Source organism: Styela clava, chromosome 1 (genome assembly GCF_964204865.1).
Source record: "Styela clava chromosome 1, kaStyClav1.hap1.2, whole genome shotgun sequence".
In the NCBI taxonomy this organism is placed as follows: domain Eukaryota; kingdom Metazoa; phylum Chordata; class Ascidiacea; order Stolidobranchia; family Styelidae; genus Styela; species Styela clava.
The window spans coordinates 32,692,856-32,705,355 of NC_135250.1; the positions used below are offsets into that span (position 1 = coordinate 32,692,856).

The 12,500-nt window shown below is 55.6% G+C and overlaps 6 non-coding genes and 2 pseudogenes across 6 annotated transcripts in view; 3 read left to right on the forward strand and 5 right to left on the reverse strand.

Moving 5' to 3' along the window:
* Positions 1–1,246, reverse strand: part of LOC144430536 (small subunit ribosomal RNA) — a 1,801-nt gene extending 555 nt beyond the window's left edge. The window contains exon 1 of the ribosomal RNA XR_013479597.1: positions 1–1,246. This exon is cut by the window's left edge and continues 555 nt beyond it. This is a non-coding gene — a ribosomal RNA (small subunit ribosomal RNA).
* Positions 1,247–1,821: 575 nt separating this feature from the next.
* Positions 1,822–1,975, reverse strand: LOC144429590 (5.8S ribosomal RNA). Its single transcript, XR_013478887.1, has one exon. It is a non-coding gene; the product is annotated as a 5.8S ribosomal RNA (ribosomal RNA).
* Positions 1,976–2,273: 298 nt separating this feature from the next.
* Positions 2,274–4,083, reverse strand: LOC144430533 (small subunit ribosomal RNA). Its single transcript, XR_013479595.1, has one exon. It is a non-coding gene; the product is annotated as a small subunit ribosomal RNA (ribosomal RNA).
* A 575-nt stretch (positions 4,084–4,658) lies between these two features.
* Positions 4,659–4,812, reverse strand: LOC144429605 (5.8S ribosomal RNA). Its single transcript, XR_013478902.1, has one exon. It is a non-coding gene; the product is annotated as a 5.8S ribosomal RNA (ribosomal RNA).
* A 298-nt stretch (positions 4,813–5,110) lies between these two features.
* LOC144430525 (small subunit ribosomal RNA) lies at positions 5,111–6,920 on the reverse strand. Its single transcript, XR_013479589.1, has one exon. It is a non-coding gene; the product is annotated as a small subunit ribosomal RNA (ribosomal RNA).
* A 2,309-nt stretch (positions 6,921–9,229) lies between these two features.
* LOC144430546 (small subunit ribosomal RNA) lies at positions 9,230–9,904 on the forward strand (annotated as a pseudogene).
* Positions 9,905–10,210: 306 nt separating this feature from the next.
* LOC144429623 (5.8S ribosomal RNA) lies at positions 10,211–10,364 on the forward strand. The gene has a single exon (XR_013478920.1). It is a non-coding gene; the product is annotated as a 5.8S ribosomal RNA (ribosomal RNA).
* Positions 10,365–10,650: 286 nt separating this feature from the next.
* The window catches only part of LOC144430559 (large subunit ribosomal RNA), a 3,689-nt pseudogene continuing 1,839 nt past the window's right edge, over positions 10,651–12,500 (forward strand).

The window sequence follows — 12,500 nt, forward strand, 5'->3', positions numbered from 1 at the left end:
TCGATCTGTCAATTCTACCTGTGTCCGGGCCGGGTGAGTTTCCCCGTGTTGAGTCAAATTAAGCCGCAGGCTCCACTCCTGGTGGTGCCCTTCCGTCAATTCCTTTAAGTTCCAGCTTTGCAACCATACTTCCCCCGGAACCCAAAGACTTTGGTTTCCCGGAAGCTGCCGGAAAGGTCGTCATGGTAACGCCTCCCGATCGCTAGTTGGCATCGTTTATAGTCAGAACTAGGACGGTATCTGATCGTCTTCGAACCTCTGACTTTCGCTCTTGATTAAAGAAAACATTCTTGGCGAATGCTTTCGCAGTAGTTCGTCTTCCGCCGATCCAAGAATTTCACCTCTAACGGCAGAGTAAGGACGCCCCCGTCTGTCCCTCTTAATCATTACCTCGTGCTCCGAAAACCAACAAAATAGAACCGAGGTCCTATTCCATTATTCCATGCAACACTATGCAGGCGAACAGCCTGCTTTGAACACTCTAATATTTTTCAAAGTAAACTTATCGGCCACCGCCGACACTCAGTCAAGAGCACCGACGAAGAACCGAAGGTGAGGCGAACGCAACCAGTGACACGCCTTGCGACGGACCGGCGGCGCTCGCCCAAAATCCAACTACGAGCTTTTCAATCGCAACAACTTTAGCATACACTGTTGGAGCTGGAATTACCGCGGCTGCTGGCTCAAGACTTGCCCTCCAATGGATACTCGTTAAGAGTTTTAGGATGTACTCATTCCAATTACAGGGCCTCGTTAGAGTCCTGTATTGTTATTTTCGTCACTACCTCCCCGTGTCGGGAATGGGTAATTTGCGCGCCTGCTGCCTTCCTTGGATGTGGTAGCCGTTTCTCAGGCTCCCTCTCCGGAATCGAACCCTGATTCCCCATTACCCGTTATCACAAAGGTAGGCACGTAGCGTACCTTCGACAGTTGATAGGGCAGACACTTGAATGATACGTCGTCGGTGCAGAGACCGTACGATCCGCGTGGTTATCCAGAGTCATCAAACGTCACAGGACGAACCCGGTCGGTTTTGATCTGATAAAAGCGCGCCTCCCGAAGTCGGCGCTTAATGCATGTATTGGCTCTAGAATTACCACAGTTATCCACTTCGCTTACGAGACCAAATAAACCAAGACTGATTTGATGAGCCATTCGCAGTTTCGCTTTACGAGAACTCTTACTTGCACCTGCATGGCTTAATCTTTGAGACAAGCATATTACTACTGGCAGGATCAACCAGATAGCTGCGACAGCTGCGCTCGGCCCTTGCTGGGCCGCCCGGCGCGTGCTCGTCGCATTCGTTTAAGACCTAGGCGATCGCCTGCGGCCGTACTCGGCTTCGACAGTCGCTGGCCGCGACGTCCCCGCTCTCGCTAGGCAGTGCCAGGCGGAGCGCTTTGCGTTTCGTCTTTGCTCGCCCCCTCTCGAGCTCGATCCATTCAGTTTCGCACAAACAAGAGCTCTGCCGGCCGCCTGCAGCGGTGCCTAAAACCCGGGCATAACAATGCGACCGTTCTGCTAGGCCGACAAGCGCTCAAGCCAGACGCTCGATCGAGCGCCTCCTACGTATTTGTCGAGACCACGGCTCGCTCATTAGCATCACGTTTGTACTTTAGACTTTTTTCGGCTCGGCTTTTCTCGACGCCGATGCCGCGACGCAGCACTCTCTCGCCCGCCCGCCACCGAGGGATTGAGCGCTCCATACCATCCCATCCCGCACGCCGCTCTTTCTCGGCTCATTCGAGTTTTTTACTGTCTTTCGCTCTTTCAAGCCTTACCTAGGGTTAGGTTAGTATGCTTTCACGTGCAGTCACTCGCCCAGTCTGAGGCAGACGCGGTCCCGGGATTGACCCGAGACCGCAATTCGCGTTCAGAAGGTCGACGTTCAATGCGTTCTGCAATTCACATTACTTCTCGCACTTGGCTGCGTCCTTCATCGACTCGCGAGCCGAGTGATCCACCGTTAAGAGTCGTCTTCGACGTTTCGCCCGGCGCCGAAGCGCGCGGACGTCACATTGTGGGATCGACCACAAAACCAGCACCGACAACAACTGCAGAAAAACACCAACAAACGGCGCCGAGCGACCGCCGGGCTGGGCCGGCGGCACATCGAGCGCGGTGCCCAGAAGCCACCATCGCACTCGGCTGCCTTGCTATGCCAACGTGTTACGCGTGTCGCACGGGGCGGAACCCCGATTAACGGCCGCCCTCGCGGCGGCACCCAAAGACAATTTAGTGCGCGGTCGGCCGGGGCCTTCCACCATCTTCGGTAATGATCCTTCCGCAGGTTCACCTACGGAAACCTTGTTACGACTTTTACTTCCTCTAAATGATCAAGTTTGATCGTCTTCTCGACACGCCGACGCGGCCGTTGCCAGCCGCGACAGGGCCGATCCAAGGATCTCACTAAACCATTCAATCGGTAGTAGCGACGGGCGGTGTGTACAAAGGGCAGGGACGTAATCAACGCAAGTTGATGACTTGCGCTTACTGGGAATTCCTCGTTCAAGGGAAACAATTGCAAGTCCCCATCCCAATCACGAATGAGGTTCAACGGGTTACCCGGACCTTTCGGCCTAGGTTAGACACTCGCTGCTTCACTCAGTGTAGCGCGCGTGCGGCCTCGGACATCTAAGGGCATCACAGACATGTTATTACTCAATCTTGTGTGGCTAAACGCCACTAGTCCCTCTAAGAAGTTAGACGCCGACCGAGAAGGTCGCGTAACTATTTAGCATGCCAGAGTCTCGTTCGTTATCGGAATTAACCAGACAAATCGCTCCACCAACTAAGAACGGCCATGCACCACCACCCACAGAATCAAGAAAAAGCTCTCAATCTGTCAATCCTACCTGTGTCCGGGCCGGGTGAGTTTTCCCGTGTTGAGTCAAATTAAGCCGCAGGCTCCACTCCTGGTGGTGCCCTTCCGTCAATTCCTTTAAGTTCCAGCTTTGCAACCATACTTCCCCCGGAACCCAAAGACTTTGGTTTCCCGGAAGCTGCCGGAAAGGTCGTCATGGTAACGCCTCCCGATCGCTAGTTGGCATCGTTTATAGTCAGAACTAGGACGGTATCTGATCGTCTTCGAACCTCTGACTTTCGCTCTTGATTAAAGAAAACATTCTTGGCGAATGCTTTCGCAGTAGTTCGTCTTCCGCCGATCCAAGAATTTCACCTCTAACGGCAGAGTAAGGACGCCCCCGTCTGTCCCTCTTAATCATTACCTCGTGCTCCGAAAACCAACAAAATAGAACCGAGGTCCTATTCCATTATTCCATGCAACACTATGCAGGCGAACAGCCTGCTTTGAACACTCTAATATTTTTCAAAGTAAACTTATCGGCCACCGCCGACACTCAGTCAAGAGCACCGACGAAGAACCGAAGGTGAGGCGAACGCAACCAGTGACACGCCTTGCGACGGACCGGCGGCGCTCGCCCAAAATCCAACTACGAGCTTTTCAATCGCAACAACTTTAGCATACACTGTTGGAGCTGGAATTACCGCGGCTGCTGGCTCAAGACTTGCCCTCCAATGGATACTCGTTAAGAGTTTTAGGATGTACTCATTCCAATTACAGGGCCTCGTTAGAGTCCTGTATTGTTATTTTCGTCACTACCTCCCCGTGTCGGGAATGGGTAATTTGCGCGCCTGCTGCCTTCCTTGGATGTGGTAGCCGTTTCTCAGGCTCCCTCTCCGGAATCGAACCCTGATTCCCCATTACCCGTTATCACAAAGGTAGGCACGTAGCGTACCTTCGACAGTTGATAGGGCAGACACTTGAATGATACGTCGTCGGTGCAGAGACCGTACGATCCGCGTGGTTATCCAGAGTCATCAAACGTCACAGGACGAACCCGGTCGGTTTTGATCTGATAAAAGCGCGCCTCCCGAAGTCGGCGCTTAATGCATGTATTGGCTCTAGAATTACCACAGTTATCCACTTCGCTTACGAGACCAAATAAACCAAGACTGATTTGATGAGCCATTCGCAGTTTCGCTTTACGAGAACTCTTACTTGCACCTGCATGGCTTAATCTTTGAGACAAGCATATTACTACTGGCAGGATCAACCAGATAGCTGCGACAGCTGCGCTCGGCCCTTGCTGGGCCGCCCGGCGCGTGCTCGTCGCATTCGTTTAAGACCTAGGCGATCGCCTGCGGCCGTACTCGGCTTCGACAGTCGCTGGCCGCGACGTCCCCGCTCTCGCTAGGCAGTGCCAGGCGGAGCGCTTTGCGTTTCGTCTTTGCTCGCCCCCTCTCGAGCTCGATCCATTCAGTTTCGCACAAACAAGAGCTCTGCCGGCCGCCTGCAGCGGTGCCTAAAACCCGGGCATAACAATGCGACCGTTCTGCTAGGCCGACAAGCGCTCAAGCCAGACGCTCGATCGAGCGCCTCCTACGTATTTGTCGAGACCACGGCTCGCTCATTAGCATCACGTTTGTACTTTAGACTTTTTTCGGCTCGGCTTTTCTCGACGCCGATGCCGCGACGCAGCACTCTCTCGCCCGCCCGCCACCGAGGGATTGAGCGCTCCATACCATCCCATCCCGCACGCCGCTCTTTCTCGGCTCATTCGAGTTTTTTACTGTCTTTCGCTCTTACAAGCCTTACCTAGGGTTAGGTTAGTATGCTTTCACGTGCAGTCACTCGCCCAGTCTGAGGCAGACGCGGTCCCGGGATTGACCCGAGACCGCAATTCGCGTTCAGAAGGTCGACGTTCAATGCGTTCTGCAATTCACATTACTTCTCGCACTTGGCTGCGTCCTTCATCGACTCGCGAGCCGAGTGATCCACCGTTAAGAGTCGTCTTCGACGTTTCGCCCGGCGCCGAAGCGCGCGGACGTCACATTGTGGGATCGACCACAAAACCAGCACCGACAACAACTGCAGAAAAACACCAACAAACGGCGCCGAGCGACCGCCGGGCTGGGCCGGCGGCACATCGAGCGCGGTGCCCAGAAGCCACCATCGCACTCGGCTGCCTTGCTATGCCAACGTGTTACGCGTGTCGCACGGGGCGGAACCCCGATTAACGGCCGCCCTCGCGGCGGCACCCAAAGACAATTTAGTGCGCGGTCGGCCGGGGCCTTCCACCATCTTCGGTAATGATCCTTCCGCAGGTTCACCTACGGAAACCTTGTTACGACTTTTACTTCCTCTAAATGATCAAGTTTGATCGTCTTCTCGACACGCCGACGCGGCCGTTGCCAGCCGCGACAGGGCCGATCCAAGGATCTCACTAAACCATTCAATCGGTAGTAGCGACGGGCGGTGTGTACAAAGGGCAGGGACGTAATCAACGCAAGTTGATGACTTGCGCTTACTGGGAATTCCTCGTTCAAGGGAAACAATTGCAAGTCCCCATCCCAATCACGAATGAGGTTCAACGGGTTACCCGGACCTTTCGGCCTAGGTTAGACACTCGCTGCTTCACTCAGTGTAGCGCGCGTGCGGCCTCGGACATCTAAGGGCATCACAGACATGTTATTACTCAATCTTGTGTGGCTAAACGCCACTAGTCCCTCTAAGAAGTTAGACGCCGACCGAGAAGGTCGCGTAACTATTTAGCATGCCAGAGTCTCGTTCGTTATCGGAATTAACCAGACAAATCGCTCCACCAACTAAGAACGGCCATGCACCACCACCCACAGAATCAAGAAAAAGCTCTCAATCTGTCAATCCTACCTGTGTCCGGGCCGGGTGAGTTTTCCCGTGTTGAGTCAAATTAAGCCGCAGGCTCCACTCCTGGTGGTGCCCTTCCGTCAATTCCTTTAAGTTTCAGCTTTGCAACCATACTTCCCCCGGAACCCAAAGACTTTGGTTTCCCGGAAGCTGCCGGAAAGGTCGTCATGGTAACGCCTCCCAATCGCTAGTTGGCATCGTTTATAGTCAGAACTAGGACGGTATCTGATCGTCTTCGAACCTCTGACTTTCGCTCTTGGTTAAAGAAAACATTCTTGGCGAATGCTTTCGCAGTAGTTCGTCTTCCGCCGATCCAAGAATTTCACCTCTAAAGGCAGAGTACGGACGCCCCCGTCTGTCCCTCTTAATCATTACCTCGTGCTCCGAAAACAAACAAAATAGAACCGAGGTCCTATTCCATTATTCCATGCAACACTATGCAGGCGAACAGCCTGCTTTGAACACTCTAATTTTTTCAAAGTAAACTTATCGGCCACCGCCGACACTCAGTCAAGAGCACCGACGGAGAACCGAAGGTGAGGCGAACGCAACCAGTGACACGACTTGCGACGGACCGGCGGCTCTCGCCCAAAATCCAACTACGAGCTTTTCAACCGCAACAACTTTAGCATACACTGTTGGAGCTGGAATTACCGCGGCTGCTGGCACCAGACTTGCCCTCCAATGGATACTCGTTAAGAGTTTTAGGATGTACTCATTCCAATTACAGGGCCTCGTTAGAGTCCCGTATTGTTATTTTTCGTCACTACCTCCCCGTGTCGGGAATGGGTAATTTGCGCGCCTGCTGCCTTCCTTGGATGTGGTAGCCGTTTCTCAGGCTCCCTCTCCGGAATCGAACCCTGATTCCCCGTTACCCGTTATCACAAAGGTAGGCACGTAGCGTACCTTCGACAGTTGATAGGGAAGACACTTGGAATGATACGTCGTCGGTGCAGAGACCGTACGATCCGCGTGGTTATTCAGAGTCATCAAACGTCACAGGACGAACCCGATCGGTTTTGATCTGATGGAAGCGAGCCTCCCGAAGTCGGCGCTTAATGCATGTATTAGCTCTAGATTACCACAGTTATCCACTTCGCTTACGAGACCAAATAAACCAAGACTGATTTAATGAGCCATTCGCAGTTTCGCTTTACGAGAACTCGTACTTGCACCTGCATGGCTTAATCTTTGAGACAAGCATATCACTACTGGCAGGATCAACCAGATAGCTGCGACAGCTGCGCTCGGCCCTTGCTGGGCCGCCCGGCGCGTTCTCGTCGCATTCGTTTAAGACCGAGGCGATCGCCTGCGGCCGTACTCGCCTTCGACAGTCGCTGGCCGCGACGTCCACGCTCTCGCTAGGCAGTGCCAGGCGGAGCGCTTTGCGTTTCGTCTTTGCTCGCCCCCGCTCTGGATCGATCCATTCAGTTTCGCACAAACAAGAGCTCTGCCGGCCGCCTGCAGCGGTGCCTAAAACCCGGGCATAACAATGCGACCGTTCTGCTAGGCCGACAAGCGCTTAAGCCAGACGCTCGATCGAGCGCCTCCTACATATTAGTCGAGACAACGGCTCGCTCATTAGCATCGCGTTTGTACTTTAACTTTTTTTCTGCTCGGCTTTTCTCGACGCCGATGCCGGCGACACAGCACTCTCTCGCCCGCCCGCCACCGAGGGATTGAGCGCTCCATACCATCCCATCCCGCACGCCGCTCTTTCTTGGCTCATTCGAGTTCTTTACTGTCTTTCGCTCTTACAAGCCTTACCTAGGGTTATATTAGTATGCTTTCACGTGCAGTCACTCGACTCTTTTCGGCTCGGCTTTTCTCGACGCCGATGCCGGCGACGCAGCACTCTCTCGCCCGCCCGCCACCGAGGGAATGAGCGCTCCATACCATCCCATCCCGCACGCCGCTCTTTCTTGGCTCATTCGAGTTTTTTACTGTCTTTCGCTCTTACAAGCCTTACCTAGGGTTAGGTTAGTATGCTTTCACGTGCAGTCACTCGACTCTTTTTGGCTCGGATTTTCACGACGCCGATGCCGGCGACGCAGCACTCTCTCGCCCGCCCGCCGCCGAGGGATTGAGCGCTCCATCCCACCCCGCACGCCGCTCTTTCTTGGCTCATTCGTGTTTTCTGTCTTACGCTCTTACAAGCCTAACCTAGGGTTAGGTTAGTATGCTTTCACGTGCAGTCACTCGACTCTTTTCGGCTCGGCTTTTCTCGACGCTGATGCCGGCGACGCAGCACTCTCTCGCCCGCCCGCCGCCGAGGGATTGAGTGCTCCATCCCATCCCGCGCGCCGCTCTTTCTTGGCTCATTCGAGTTTACTGTCTTTCGCTCTTACAAGCCTTACCTAGGGTTAGGTTAGTATGCTTTCACCTGCAGTCACTCGACTCTTTTCGGCTCGGTTTTTCTCGACGCCGATGCCGGCGACGCAGCACTCTCTCGCCCGCCCGCCGCGGAGGGATTGAGCGCTCCATCCCATCCCGCACGCCGCTCTTTCTTGGCTCATTCGAGTTTACTGTCTTTCGCTCTTACAAGCCTTACCTAGGGTTGGGTTAGTATGCTTTCACGTGCAGTCACTCGACTCTTTTCGGCTCGGCTTTTCTCGACGCCGATGCCGGCGACGCAGCACTCTCTCGCCCGCCCGTCGCCGAGGGATTGAGCGCTCCATCCCATCCCGCACGCCGCTCTTTCTTGGCTCATTCGAGTTTACTGTCTTTTGCTCTTACAAGCCTTGCCTAGAGTTAGGTTAGTATGCTTTCACGTGCAGTCACTCGACTCTTTTCGGCTCGGCTTTTCTCGACGCCGATGCCGGCGACGCAGCACTCTCTCGCCCGCCCGCCACCGAGGGATTGAGCGCTCCATCCCATCCCGCACGCCGCTCTTTCTTGGCTCATTCGAGTTTACTGTCTTTCGCTCTTACAAGCCTTACCTAGGGTTAGGTTAGTATGCTTTCACGTGCAGTCACTCGACTCTTTTCGGCTCGTCTTTTCTCGACGCCGATGCCGGCGACGCAGCACTCTCTCGCCCGCCCGCCGCCGAGGGATTGAGTGCTCCATCCCATCCCGCGTGCCGCTCTTTCTTGGCTCATTCGAGTTTACTGTTTTTCGCTCTTACAAGCCTTACCTAGGGTTAGGTTAGTATGCTTTCACGTGCAGTCACTCGACTCTTTTCGGCTCGGCTTTTCTCGACGCCGATGCCGGCGACGCAGCACTCTCTCGCCCGCCCGCTAATGGAATAGGACCTCGGTTCTATTTTGTTGGTTTTCGGAGCACGAGGTAATGATTAAGAGGGAAAGACGGGGGCGTCCGTACTCTGCCGTTAGAGGTGAAATTCTTGGATCGGCGGAAGACGAACTACTGCGAAAGCATTCGCCAAGAATGTTTTCTTTAATCAAGAGCGAAAGTCAGAGGTTCGAAGACGATCAGATACCGTCCTAGTTCTGACTATAAACGATGCCAACTAGCGATCGGGAGGCGTTACCATGACGACCTTTCCGGCAGCTTCCGGGAAACCAAAGTCTTTGGGTTCCGGGGGAAGTATGGTTGCAAAGCTGAAACTTAAAGGAATTGACGGAAGGGCACCACCAGGAGTGGAGCCTGCGGCTTAATTTGATTCAACACGGGGAAACTCACCCGGCCCGGACATAGGTAGGATTGACAGATTGAGAGCTCTTTCTTGATTCTGTGGGTGGTGGTGCATGGCCGTTCTTAGCTGGTGGAGCGATTTGTCTGGTTAATTCCGATAACGAACGAGACTCTGGCATGCTAAATAGTTACGCGACCTTCTCGGTCGGCGTCTAACTTCTTAGAGGGACTAGTGGCGTTTAGCCACACGAGATTGAGCAATAACAGGTCTGTGATGCCCTTAGATGTCCGGGGCCGCCCGCGCTCTACAATGAGTAAAGCAGCGAGTGTCTAACCTAGGCCGAAAGGTCCGGGTAACTCGTTGAACCTCATTCGTGATTGGGATGTGGACTTGCAATTGTTTCCCTTGAACGAGGAATTCCCAGTAAGCGCAAGTCATCAACTTGCGTTGATTACGTCCCTGCCCGTCGCTACTACCGATTGAATGGTTTAGTGAGATCCTTGGATCGGCCCCGTCGCGGCTGGCAACGGCCGCGTCGGCGTGTCGAGAAGACGATCAAACTTGATCATTTAGAGGAAGTAAAAGTCGTAACAAGGTTTCCGTAGGTGAACATGCGGAAGGATCATTACCGAAGGTGGTGGTAGGCCCTGGCCGACCGCGCACTTAATTGTCTTTGGGTGCCGCCGCGAGGGCGGCCGTCAATCGGGGTTCCGCCCCGTGCGACACGCGTAACACGTTGGCATAGCAAGGCAGCCGAGTGCGATGGTGGCTTCTGGGCACCGCGCTCGATGTGCCGCCGGCCCAGCCCGGCGGTCGCTCGGCGCCGTTTGTTGGTGTTTTTGTGCAGTTGTTGTCGGTGGTGGTTTTGTGGCCGATCCCACAGTGTGACGTCCGCGCGCTTCGGCGCCGGGCGAAACGTTGAGGGCGGCTCTTAACGGTGGATCACTCGGCTCGCGAGTCGATGAAGGACGCAGCCAAGTGCGAGAAGTAATGTGAATTGCAGAACACATTGAACGTCGACCTTCTGAACGCGAATTGCGGTCTCGGGTCAATCCCGGCACCGCGTCTGCCTCAGGGTCGCGTTCATCCTCACCCGAGGGCCGTCGTCGGGCCTCTGCAAAGACGGCCGGGCGTCGCCCCAAGTTGAAGCGGTCGCCGAGCTTTCTCGGCGCCACCGCGTGTCCCGTACACCGCCGGCCTCTCGACGTTCAACGACGTTCGAGGGGCGGGTCCAGGTCGGTCGGTCCGGTAACGAGATCAAGACCGACCGTGGGCCAAGGCGGCGACGCTACGCGCTCGGTCGGCGCCGGCGGCGACGACTTGCGATGCCAGCGGGCCGTGGAAGAGGCGGCCCGCCTGACACATACGACCTGAGATCAGGCGAGAGCACCCGCTGAATTTAAGCATATTATTGAGCGGAGGAAAAGAAACCAACAGGGATTCCCTGAGTAACGGCGAGTGAACCGGGAAGAGTCCAGCGTCGAATCGCGCGCTTCTCGAGCGCGCCGAGTTGTGACGTACGGAAGTCCCAGTGCGGCTGACGGCAAGCGCCGGTGTCCTTCTGATCGAGGCCTCGCCCACGGCGGGTGTTAGGCCCATAGGGGCGCTTGCCTTGGCCGCTTCGGGTCTTCTCGGAATCGGGTTGTTTGGGAATGCAGCCCAAAGCGGGTGGTAAACTCCACCTAAGACTAAATACGGTCGCGAAACCGATAGCGGACAAGTACCGTGAGGGGAAAGTTGAAAAGCACTTTGAAGAGAGAGTTCAAGAGTACCTGAAACTTTTGAGAGGCAAACGGGAGGGCCCGTCAGGTCGCCGGCTCGCTTTCAGTTGTGCGCGTGGGCGCTCCGTCTCGTTTCGCGGACGCTTAAGGCGCCGCTGCCGAGTCGGTTCGCGCACCGTCTCAGCGCACTAGCAACCGGCGCGGGTCACGACCGGTTTGCCGTCGGTCTAAGTCCCCGCGCGAAGGTGGCCTCCGCTCCGGCGGGGGTGTTACGGCGCGCGGGCGGTGCGGCCCGGCGGCGGATCGAGGAAAGGATGCCGCGCGCTCTCTGTGTGCGGCCGTTGCCGTTCGGCTGGCTTGTCGTTCGTCTGCACTGTACGCAGTGCCGGTGTTCGGCGGGCTGCCGCTTCGGTGGCGCGCCGTCGACGCGCTCGGGGTCCGTGGCCACGTCGGCCACCCTCCCGACCCGTCTTGAAACACGGACCAAGGAGTCTAACATGAGCGCGAGTCGTCGAGTGGTTCGAGACTCGCAGGCGAAATGAAAGTGAAGGCAGCCGTTGGCCGAACGAGGTCGGACCCGGAGCCCCGTGCGGGCGCCGGCGCACGACCGGCCGATCGCACCCGCTCTGCCGGGCGGTCGCGCAAGAGCGTCCATGTTGGGACCCGAAAGATGGTGAACTATGCCTGGGAAGGTCGAAGCCAGAGGAAACTCTGATGGAGGACCGTAGCGATTCTGACGTGCAAATCGATCGTCCTATTTGGGTATAGGGGCAAAGACTAATCGAACCATCTAGTAGCTGGTTCCTTCCGAAGTTTCCCTCAGGATAGCTGGCGCTTTGTCGCTGTTTTATCTGGTAAAGCGAATGATTAGCGGCCTTGGGGACGAAAGGTCCTCAACCTATTCTCAAACTTTAAATTGGTAAGAAGCCCGGCTCGCTTAATTGGAGTCGGGCGCCTCGAATGCGAGTGCCAAGTGGGCCACTCTTGGTAAGCAGAACTGGCGATGCGGGATGAACCGAACGCCGGGTTAAGGCGCCCGACGCGACGCTCATCAGAGCCCACAAAAGTTGTTGGTTGATCTAGACAGCAGGACGGTGGCCATGGAAGTCGGAATTCGCTACGGAGTGTGTAACAACTCACCTGCCGAATCAACCAGCCCTGAAAATAGATGGCGCTTGAGCGTCGGGCCTATACCCGGCCGTGGCGACGACACGGGCCGTTCCACGGCGCTATGTCGCGACGAGTAGGAAGGCCGCGGCGGCGGGCGTCGTAGCGTCGAGCGAGAGCTCGCGTGGAGCAGCCGTCGGTGCAGATCTTGGTGGTAGTAGCAAATATTCAAATGAGAGCTTTGAAGGTCGAAGAGGAGAAGGGTTCCATGTGAACAGCAGTTGAACATGGGTCAGTCGGCCCTAAGGAACAAGCGAACGCAGTTCGACGGGGGGCGTTGCTCGTCTTCGCCCCCGGTGTTCGAAAGGAAATCTGGTTAATATTCCCG